Below are 12,359 nucleotides of genomic sequence, written 5' to 3' on the forward strand. Positions count from 1 at the left end.
TAAAATAAACTGCATGAAATCATGAAACTATGGTTCTGCATGCTGCATTGAAAGCCAAAAGAATTCTAGTTATACCACCTAGACCAACTGAAAAAAGCTTTCAATTTCTCTGCCAGCAAAGTGTAATTTAGTAAGAGACCAACACATGACAGCTCTTTTGAAAAGGACATAGGGCTCAAATAAAACCATCTGCTACAGCTCTAAAATGAAGAGATCGCCTTCCCATCCAACACAGAGGCAGCGACCCTGCACATAATCTCAAAGCCATGTTCACAGTCCATTTTAGCTTAAATAATGCTTTCTGCCATGCATGCAATGAGGAAAAACACCTGCAGGGGAAGAGCAAGACTGACAGCTAGCATTGGTGCCATTATAAAAACTGCTTCAGCTAAATCCACCAGAGCTCATCTGTCATCTTTCAGCAGTTAGCAGATGTCGTTCAAATTTGGCCAAAACTTTCTCATTCACATCCTTACATGGATATGTCCAGCTTAAAAAGACTAAAATTATCTTAAGAACTTCTCAGATGACACACATTCCTCTCAAATTGAGTGAAAAACGTGAAATAAAAATTAAATTCATTCTTCCCTAAACCTAGCAGTATTAATATTGTCATCTCATTACCAATGCCAGCTGAACTTGAAAGTTCACCTATAACTTAAACTACTTACCCAAGACAGTGAAGTCATGACACATGAAATATCAGTACTAAAGTCCACAATAAAGTTTCATGAAATGTTGTTTCTCTTCCATTCAGTTGCTAACATTCTGTACAACCTTCTGGTTCATCTTCAGAGCTACTAGTGAAATGAGTCCCAAGGTCTCATGTTCCTAAAGAATTTCAGATTTTACCTAGGAAACTTCAAAAGAATTTGCAACTTTGACGGATATCCTAGTCTGCTTAAGACTCTCTTCAGGAGTCCCAGACTCAGAGTTCAAGTAGTCTGGCTCAAAGGAGATGCAGAGACTAGATATCACATTACAAATGAGTATCAGATATTTCTAGGTCCTTCCTTCTGGAGATGACAACAAATTTACAGTGATCTACAAAAACAAATCCAGAAGTCCCTGTGTGAATGCCTCTTAATGAAGTACATGGGAATGCAGCATTGAAAATTATAAACTAGAAATGGAAAGCTGAATATTAAGGAACGATGACCACAGCAACTACTAAGAATGATGGCCCAACCCTTAGGTCATGGACCTAGTCAGCTGCTGCTGACTGTCCCACACCTGTCTAGCCAAAAGTCTCTTGTCACATATTCTACAAGCATGAAAAGGGATACTCCTGCTCTTGCTTGCTTCAGACAATGATTTCTTGAGTACTACAAAGTAGTACTTGATACAAGAGGAGGAACAGTCTCTGAAGAGTCTGGTCAAGGGTTTTTTGCCTTTTTTTGTTTGGTTTGTGTTGTGTTTTTTTTTAAGGGATAGTGATACTGACTCCTGAATGTATATTTGATTAATCTTTCCTGCTTTAATTATGTAGGTAGATGGACAAATCAGTGCAAGTTTATTTGCAGAATTTGTCTCTATGACTTTGTGAGGAAAAAGATTGAATAATGGGGATTTAGAGACCACTCCAAAAAATACTTCAATCTTCATTCTCAAGAAGGCTTTTCTTTTGTAACTGCGGCCAAATATCTCAAGAAAAAGATTAACGAGGGATTTGGGGTCTCTAGAAGTTTTACTCCACAGGATTGATCTATTGGCTTTAAAGACATTTCCCAGTTGCCAGTGTCTGACAGACTTGTTTCTTACCCAGTCTGCAAACTGGCTGAACAACAAAGAGCATACTGTTCACCACATACTGTTCATACAAAATAACAAAAAAAAAAAAAAAGGATTTTAAATAACTTAAAAACCACAACACCCTAATATGTAATTGAAAGGAAAAAAATACAAGGTTATTGCACTCTTCCTTCTGTAATTTCAAATTAAACATCTTAATCTCTTTAATAGCTTTAAACAAAGCAAAATACTAGCTTTTTCAAACTTTTAAAATGTAATAGTGTTTTGCTACCAAAAGGATATTTCCAAGAGGATATACTAAGAGACAGTCATTTTAAGTTATGTTCTGCTACATCTCTCAAAATACCATACATTCAGCTTCATAAAACATGTCTTCATTACATGTACTACATTAGTTTTGCTTCAGTTGTATCAACTTAAGAAATTATTCCCTAGTTTTTATTTGTAGATATCAAGACAGTGGCTGGCTAAAAACAAAGGGGGATGCCATTCTGAAGTAAGCACTCTAAACAGACTGACACAACCCACTCTAATTTCTTCTCATTATAACACTGAGCCAATCAAAAAGGCCAAAAAGGCACAGAACAGCACCATAATCTAACTAAGGCTCCAACAGCCAAAGTGAACAACAGAAAGCAGTCCAGCTCATGAGATCTGAGATCTTTTCAGAGATCTAGGTATATGAATGATGTGCTTTTTACATCCAAGATTTTTCAGGGGAGGAAGAAACAAAAAAAAAAAAAGGGGAGAACAGGTCTTCCACATAGGTCATTTTCCAGTTTGGTAGTCAGGACAAATTTGGTTTTGCACCTGACAAGGCTTACAAGAATTCCAACTGCACTGCATGAAACAGCAAGCCTATCACTACAAGAGGTAGCATATACTGGGAAAACAAAAACAAACAAACTAACCAAAACAAACCCAAACAGCTTGCTCTTTCAAAGGAAAATTATAGAAAAAGACCCACAGTAAGGATTTTGGAAATCAATGGTATTGAGTTATCTTTTATAGCCATGACTAAGCCTCCCAGAAAGGGAAGGGGTCTTCTGATTAGTCACTGAATCCAACAGGTAGATCAAGGCCTTTTCTTCCACCAAGGAAGTTTTCTTTCTTCAGGGACGTAAAGCTTCGCTCACCTAACTGCACAGGACAGCACAGTGCTCAGAGCTGGGCTATAGATACCAGGAGAAGAGGGGCAGATGGATGAATCTGTAGGCAGACAAATTTCATTGAACCTACAGTCAACACTCAAAATCCTGGTTGTCTATGCATGTATGTTGAAACAGTTTCTACCTCATGTCCCTATTCCACAAGTCAAGCAAAACATTACTACACATCTTTCAGAAGTCAGATTTTGTTCACAGCAGAACTGCCCTGTTTAAAATCAACATTATCCTTAGAGACCAAGCACAGAAAGAACTTTCTAATCTCAGTAAGAAAAGTAAACGAACTATAAGGAAGAAAGTTTCAGCCCTCTAAAGCTAAGTTATTCTTCTAACAAAGTTCACTGCTGACATGCATGGGACCTGTAAACAAAAGAAGCAGCATTTAATATCACAAAATCCTGTGTGTTCAGCAGATGTAACCTACACATTTGCACTCTAATAGGATACCAGGTAGGTAAGACATTCACTCCAAAACTTTCAGATTTTCATGTATCTCACATTTTTAGAATGTATTTTTCTTTGTAAGGTTATTACTTCAAACTTAAAGCACTACACAAATACTTAAACTTAGTATTTAATAAAGTAGCTAAAAATACTACTACTATGTTCCCACTTTAAAATTCAAACCAAAACTGATTGGAACTCAGCAGCTTAGTATTTGGGGGAAAAAAAGCACATTGAAACACACAGCCAACCACTAACTATTGTCCACTTCTGCAGGTACAGAGAATTTTCTTCATTTTAGTTCATTGATTTAGATCTGTTGAATGATAGATTTATCCAATATTGAGAAATGAACTGGGAACCAAAAAGAGCACTAAAGCTTTTTTTTTCTTCCAGTGTATTAATAAATAACATCTTGAAGGAAATTTTAAACACATGCAGTTAATTCAACAACTACAGATAATACCACCTTTGTTGAATGAACTTGATTACTCTGAAGGGATTTTTTTTGTTGTTGTTATAATGATAATACTTAAAATTTAACAAAATGTTGTAGAAAAGTGGAGATTCTGTACACTTTTAATCTAATTCCACTTTCCATCGATATGTAGCTGCACATAATTGTGAATAAAAAAAACTTCAAAAAATCAGAAGGCACAATTCACAATTTTCATAATCAAACCAAGAACTGTAATCAATGCACAGTAGGTTATACAATGCCATTGTAATGATCACCAGTGATTAGAGATAGAAAACATTCTCCTAGCTAGAGCTAATTACACTGAACAAGAATAATATTTTTTGTGGAAAAAATGCTGCAAAAAATAACAAAAAAGTAACAAAAAAATCAGATTAAAACCGACTGCTTAAATCAGGTTGCCCAGTTTTGCTGATTAAATAAATTATCTTTACCTTATCAGCTAAGTCATAGAAACAAAGGACTAGAAACTACTTCCTAAATCAGGAGTCCAGTTCTGAACTATCACTGCCAAAACATGTATAATCACTTAAAAACACATTAAAAACTCAGTCTTACAGCACCTGGGTATTCTGCAGTCACAATCCCTATTCCACTATCCAGGAATAGTTTGTTGGTTTTTTTAATATTGTTTCAGGCCTTCTTATAGTATTTCACATAAACATTTACATTGTAAAACCAATTCACCCATTCGTGTCCTAGCATTAACTTACAGTTCTTCCTTTCCAATCTCCATTCCCTTCCCTGCTCACTTGCCTTCAGAGAAAGCAATTGTATTTTTATTCAGAGTAGATTCTTTTCTATCATCACACAGTTAAACTCCTGACCTAGTAGTCCTTCTCTGAGTCTACTCCAGTTTGATTTTACCTTTCTTAAATTATGGAGCATGAAAACTATGTGCGGTATCCCAGATGATGTGTCAGCAGGCCCCTGTGTGGCAGGTTGCTCATTTGTGCAAGACCAGTCACTTCACGTTGGCAGTTTTGAGATCCCACCACCACCCAACTCCAACCTCCAGCATTTTCAAATTACATGCTCCCCCTGAGAGGAAAAGATATTCTGCTCAAGTACAGCCTCACATATATAAACTTCCATTTTTTACTTTTAAATCGCACTTCTAAAAATCATTATTTCAATTCCCAAGGTCCTTCAATACTTCTTGCATAATCTTCCTGCATTCTAATTAAACTTCCCAACATTCAACAATTTCATCACTTTAATTTTAAAATTTGCCTAAGCAGATAAGATCTACTTCCCATCCAGAAGTGCAGTTCTCTTATCAAAACCACCAGGTTAACAGGACACAATTTGGAAAGCTCATTTTGCACTTGAACATTTCTCCCTGCTTTCCATCATCCCCTAGAATTTCTTCTGAATCTTCACCTAGAGCTGATGTTGGACCAACAGATCCCTGTACTTTAGAACTAGACTCAACATTTTTCACAATTTAAAAACATCAGCATCCTATCTGCTATACTGAGGTAGCTATTCTAACATCTAACATTTATTGTATATACAGTGCCAGCACATCCATTTCTTCTGGTTCTCCCAGATTTTGAGTTGTCAGACTTGGTAATTCCTGTCTTCAATGCAGCCACACCGAGTTTCTACTATAATTCTTGCAATCAAACGATCTCCGCACATCCTCTAGCTTTCTATTAAAGGTCACACATACCTCTAAATAAAATAATGAGACTCCAGTCAACACACTAATTCCTCCTTTGGAAGAAATCACGGTAGAGGCACAAAACAGTTTCACAAAATTAATATTTTAACTAATATATGGATTGCACACTTCAATACACAATGTAGTTTGACAACATGAGTCTCTGTTTCTACAGTAATGCCAAAAGGTTATTTGGATCTTTAGTGTGGACAAACTCCTAAACTAAACATGTGTCTCCAGTCCTCTCCTTGTATAATGTTTCTCAAATACACATTGCTGTTAAACACGCAGGAGTTAATTACAGTTTTGCCCATGAAAAATTTTTCTCTTCCAAATTAGGACTTTGTCTTGTTCCCCTTGAAAAGAACATCAAGTATTTCAAGTGTATTTTATGGTTTCTTTGTGGGGAAAGAAAACATTGCAAAGATGATTATTCAGGGCAGAGTATCAGGTACAACAAAAGAGCCACTGAAAGTGAAATATTAGAGAAATCAGAGAGAAAATATGTATAAGGGTATTCCACTATCAACTGCCACAATTAAGCAAACACAGCTGTCAGTTACAAATGAAAATTCGAAGACCTTGAACAGAAATTTACTTCTGTGAAGACAGGTTCTCCTTTAACCTGGCAGCTTCCCAGCTACTGTGTAAACCTAAGTGTTACCATGCATTCTTCAGCAGTTAGCTGATATTTTTAGAGTCACACTGTCCCGGGGACACTCAGCATAAATCTAGGTTTAATTTTTAGTGAGCAACTCAACTCTCCATTACTTTGAAAAATAGCAAGTTAAGATATCATGTATAACAGGAAGATTTTGAATAATATATGACATACTGGACATGGAGGTGTAACACCTAACTGCACAGAGTCAACACTGCAAAGCCACTTGGGTTTTGCAATGTACTTTCCAGGGCTCCAGACTGCAGAAAGACCGATTAGCCGACACGTGGCGCTGAATTTGAGTCCATATATGAGAACTGCATTCACCAAAACCTTCCAGAGCTCAGACTGCACCACACTGATAGCTGCTATAACCATCAGCATCTCCTAGTCCTACTGGGCTACTGATCTCCACTGTGATATGTGGAAGGAGCAGTAGTGAGACCATTTTAAATACCTGCAGAGACCCCCTGGGTCTTGCAGAGTCATTCACTGGCTTCTCCACTTTGTGACTCTTCTGGGAATATGGTGTAAAATTTTCAAGGTTTATCAAGCAAGATTTCTGCTCCATCTTGGGCACAGCACTTCATCTAATCGAAGCAACTGTGCTGTTATGCCTGGAAGCCATATGTTCACAAACCTGGGCATTCGTATCTGCACTTAGGTAATGTGCTCCTAAATAGCCAATGGCTGACTGCATGCCATACTTTGAAGTGTGCTTGTATTTACAGGCTAATTTCTACAGACTAGGATTAATAGAATTAGTTAGTAATAAAGTACTGAATAACCAGAATTTGTTTTCTGGTAAGGACGCATTCTTTCCAAATCACAGTTTGGCTTCCAAATGCTGACAGACGTCAACAAATTAGTACTGTTTTGAATTTTTTTCAGTACAGCAGCCTAAGCACCTATACTAAAACGTTTTTTCTAACCATGAAGCCTTTTTAAAAATTGTAGATATACAGGTAATCCAGCTAGCCAGCCCTCACAAAGTATTTCTATCAGAACTCCAGAACAGATATTGTACACCAAAACACCAGAGACTAAAAGGCACACGATATAACAATACCCATTTTGCCATACATTTCATCAGTTCACAACTGAGCAGTTACTGTTACAGAAAACATTTCCAAAAGACAGATACTTACCAAAATATTAAAATTCACATAGCTACAGAAATGAGCTTCAAGTTTGCAGTATGGTTGGCAGTGATCTTGCTATGACCAGCCAAGCCAGTTAGATACAAGTGTTAATTCCTGAAATTCAGAAGTGTGTCTACAACTAACCTCCTTGCTTAATGTCTGGTGGTGAGAGCATAGGAAAGGAAGATGAAGCCAGCCTTGTTCAAACAGGTGACTTGCACTGTTCAAGGAATGTGGGACACTTATATTGTTATTCCAGTTTAGACTGGATTTTAGATTATTCAAAAAACATGACAGAACTGCTATCGGAGTGTTCTTAGTTGCCACTCTTATGAGCAAAATACAAGACAGATTCAAGTGGCATATTAGAACCAGGGCTGTTAATCACTCATTTGTATTTGATTCAGAGAATAACATCCATTGCAAATAACACTCCAATTTAACGTTAGCAGCAGTGAAATTTAAATCCTTATAAGCACCAATATATGTGTCATGCTTTATTGTTGGGGCACATGCAATACTAAATAAGAAGCTCTAACCAATACAGTATCTTGCGTTAAGGTTTCCAAATCAAAGCTCGTAACATTTTATGACCTACTGGGAAGTATACATTGTCTCCAGAGCAGCAACATCTAATATGGGAAGCTAATTAAGAGATCTACTACTAGAAAAAAATGAAAACTTTTCATCAAAACTATCTTCCATTGACTCAACACCAACTGGTTAGGTTAATCCCTATTCACAAATTGTGCAAGAAACAGTTAGTGCTTGAGTGGAGACACTCGCACCTTCTGTTGTTTTTTTGTTTTCCAGACAGAGAAAGACAACCTGTTTTTAACAGGGTGAGTCAATAGTTTGGTAGGATACAGCAGCAGTGGCTGATAAGAAATGGTGCAGATACCAAAGGAGCAGAAGAGAAATGAACAGGATCAGGGTAGAGGCAACATTACACGGCCAGAGACATCAGGCTGGGGGTACTCCCCAGCATGGCCTCACCTGGCCTGGCTGGGTTTTCTTCCCCAAGATAAGCTTCCAGTAGCTACAAGCCCTCTTGTGTCTTACAACCAGCAGAAGACATAGACTGAGGTGAGCAATCACCAGACAGTTGAAGGGGACCACATAAGGGAAGAGCTCTGGTCCTAAGTCCATATTCACATAGCTGGGAGAGCAGGAAAGGGTTCCTGAGAGAGCACATATTTCAGTTTCATCCATGGGCGAGTGTTTCCATGGATGCGATTCTAGCTGCAGAAAAATAGAAGTTGGAGATACTGACTCGCTATTCAAAAGGACTGATACTACACACTGTATCATGATACTCTGTGCCACATCCATACTGCAGAAGTCTCAAATTGTGATTTCTTTCAGTATCCATCAGCTATTTTCAAGCTTTAGCATTTATTTTCTGATTCAACAATAGTAATAATACAAATTAGTGGTGGTGAACTTCAGAGTCAAATCTGGAGGGGAAAAATTAAAGTATAACTGAAGAAGAATCTAATTTTGGGGAAGAAGTAATTACACAATCAAGATGTGAAAGGGATTAGATTGTTAAGCACAAACACCCATTTTCCTTCACACTAATCTCAGATTCTCTTCATTTTGCAATTGCCCCACACCTTAAAAAATGGTAACACTATGGAAAAGGGGATAATCCCAGGCTGACAAGCTGCTGTAGATGTATCCCTTCTAACGAAGAGAGGTAAATATTATTTTACTTGCCTGAAAATGCCTTAGGCCATTGCTTAGGCACTACACATTTACATGGGAGACAGTGTTGAAAGAGAGAATTCAATGCATTTAAATATTAACATTAAAGTAAGATGACGATCATTAACACAGTTAACGATCTCAAGTCTTGAGCAAAATTTTCCAGTTAGATATCTCTACTACAGGGTCATTTTTTTTTCATCAATAAAATATATTTTTTAAAAAATGCTAGTCAGCATTTAAACCCTACTATATTAACAACTTTTCCTGAATATATGCTAAATCCATGGAGAACTAACTATTGCATCAAGTGCTGGCAATGCTCTCTACTGAAAATACTGTAGATATCTAGAACAGTAGAGATATAAATCTCTACTGAAGATATTGCAAACAGATTTAAACAGGAACTTTGGTTTTTCACTGTGGAAAAAACTACCCAACTATTACCTTCTTCAGATGAAGATTATTACTCAACTTATGAAGTCCCATAAAAAAAAGTATTTCAAATATTCACTTAAACTGAAACATCAAGGAGTATGTACTCTATTTCCAATAGGATTTGCACTGTTACAACTACTGCTTTTGAGTCCAGGTTGAACTGAAATTTCAGAAATACTGCATTAGTTATCCTCTTTTCATTCATGAGGTCATCTAGAGTAGTAGCATAAACCTCATTTTAAAAACAACAAGCTTTATACTGTGAATTTTAGCAACATAGCAAAGCTCATCAATTATGTATCTGTTTATACCTGGCGAACATTAACTTTTTCATAAGACACATTCCCCTGATCTACCCTCCCTGAAGTTTAAGATACATTTTAAGAATCTCTGTTCACCCCACCACCATGGGAAAGAAAAAGACAAAACGCAGGAACCATTAACTTCAGAAACCAAATTTCAGTATTAGCCACTGTTTCACTATGCATGGACATTGGCAAGTAAATTCAGTTTGGCCCTATGTAATAAGCTAATGCTTGCTTACATCTAAAGAATAAGAATTAAGATCAAGTAGTGATTTAAAATAGATATATACATATACTTTGTAAGTTGTTTCTTTTCCCTGGCGCAGGGGGTGTTTTCTTAGTAGCTAATGCTTTGCTACAATATCATCCAAGTGCAACAGAGAAAATAACTTACTATTTTTCTTTCCTGCACTTGTTTTAACACCTGAAAGAAGCTCAATTAATTAGTCTTATGAAACATATTTATTAAAGACATCTAATAAACTATTCTCATTTAAAGTGATGTTAAAACATGTAACTAAAAAGCCTTTGAGTTCAAGGCAACTGGTTCAAATTTAGCCAGTGTCTTTTATTTCACCATATTAAATACCAGTGAAAGCTATTTTGGGAAGAGAGAGGGACAAAGCTGGAGCAAAACCGTTCTGGTCGTACAATTATGGGAATACTATTATTCAGGCATCAGGAAATAGGAAGCGTCACAAAAATTACTTCCTTACCTACATTTGTTAGAAATAAAGGAAATATCTTCTTGATCTCTGGTATAAATGCTTTTGATGCCAAAATACTGGATGGCTTGAATCCAGGATATTAAAATAGTTCTGCCTTTTGAAGTCTGTATTTTGGCTTTTTAAATACTGATATCCCTTACAAGTCTTGAAATCAGCAATATTGTCTGTCTTACTCCACTCCTCACTTCGCTAGTAGCCTTTTATCTACTAGCATAACAACAGATACACATACTTAGAACTGGGTTATGCAGTTGTTTTGCACCTTTTTCAATTCCTTTCTCTTGCTAATGTTGACAACACTTCAGGAGTTATTTTGGGAAGTAAAAGATATTGGGAACCCTTAACAGCCAAATTGATTACAATATTTTTTCAGATGTCCTTAAAATTAACATTTGCCTCCAAAATTTGGTAAGGAAAAAAGTTTATAATATAAACTGTGTAAGTGAAAGCTAGAAAAATATGAAGCATAATATTACAGTACCACCAGAGTTAACACTAAACATCTTAAATCAAAGCATTTGATGAAAGCAGTATATAGCTGGAATCATACAGAAGTAACTTACAACCTCCTTGTATACAAAACATCACACACCATGTGAAAAAAAACAAACTAAACAGGAAACCCACTCTTATATTTATATAAGCTGCTTTACGTAACAGAAACTACTGATTTCATCCAGGTAAGGCAAGAAAGAAAACAATTTGCTTTTCTTCTGTAAAATGTAACTGTTCACAAGCAAGTAATATGTTTTGTTTGACTGGTTCAAGGGATTTTTTTCATTATTATTGAAATGTCCTTTGTCATAAAGCATGCTGCTTCACATTTTGTTGACATTACATTTATGCTATCAGAGATGTATCAGATACATTCCGTCCAAGAAAACCATGTGTTGTTACATTGAACCAGGCACTTTTTACATTGCCAGCTCTCTAAAACATGAATACAGGCTATTAAAAAATGTATCTTCTAGTAAGGAATAAACATGTTTAAAAAAAGAGGAAAGGAGTAGACTCACACATTGCAGGTTTATGCTAAAAGCTAAGTTTTTTTCTCCTTCTTTTTTAGCACCTGGAAATTAGTATATAGCATCCATGATTTCTCATCCATTCAGTATCAGTACTAACCAAAGACAAATACACACATTGATCATTTCCTAAAAACTACAAATCCCCAAGTCTGCTTAAGGAAAATATCATCAAATTCTTCAAGTTTCACTTCTAAACACACAAGGGCTTGCTGCAGAACAAAAACATTGAAGGCAGCCTAGAAATGAGGGAGAGAAAAGATGATGATGATGGGAGAAGAAACAGAGCATGCTGCTTTCATTCATGTAGTAGTGATGTCAATGCCTGCAGTGTAGTTGCTCTGACCTGTAGAGGCTCAAAGCTGGAGAGTTATCACAGAGATCTCCTTTATAAAGAAGAACCTCAGGAAAATCACTACCATATCCACAACAAAATGGATTAGTAGGATAGCCAGTTCAAGGAATCTATACTGGAAAAGGCTGAAGTGGGGAAGAGGCAGGTGTCTTAAGAAGAGAAAAGCGTCTATCCATCAGAATCACAAGCAGTCTCCAGTACAAGCACATGCGTGAAACAAAGTCAGACTGCGGAGCCAAAGACAAACACATCTCCTGCGCTGGTGAGAAAAACAACAGGATTATACCTACAGCCTGAGCTCACGTTTTACAGCAGTGGGAAAAGGTTCTGCAAAACTGACAAAATAACTTAATCAAGTCACTTCCCCAAGACCTGGATACTGATAACAACTATAAATAGCTGGAGTAGCACATTGTTTAACAAGCTGCAGCATTTGAAAACAGAACATTCCCCCCGAAGTCCTCCATTATTACTGCAGCAGTCCTCCGGTTC

The 12,359-nt window shown here is 36.7% G+C and overlaps 1 protein-coding gene across 1 annotated transcript in view; it reads right to left on the minus strand.

Annotated features, from left to right (window-relative positions):
• The window catches only part of GLCCI1 (glucocorticoid induced transcript 1), a 52,003-nt gene that overhangs the window by 39,251 nt on the left and 393 nt on the right, over positions 1-12,359 (minus strand). The window lies entirely within an intron of this gene.

The sequence above is a fragment of the Mesitornis unicolor genome, unplaced genomic scaffold (genome assembly GCF_000695765.1).
Source record: "Mesitornis unicolor isolate BGI_N332 unplaced genomic scaffold, ASM69576v1 scaffold4765, whole genome shotgun sequence".
Taxonomy (NCBI): Eukaryota; Metazoa; Chordata; class Aves; order Mesitornithiformes; family Mesitornithidae; genus Mesitornis; species Mesitornis unicolor.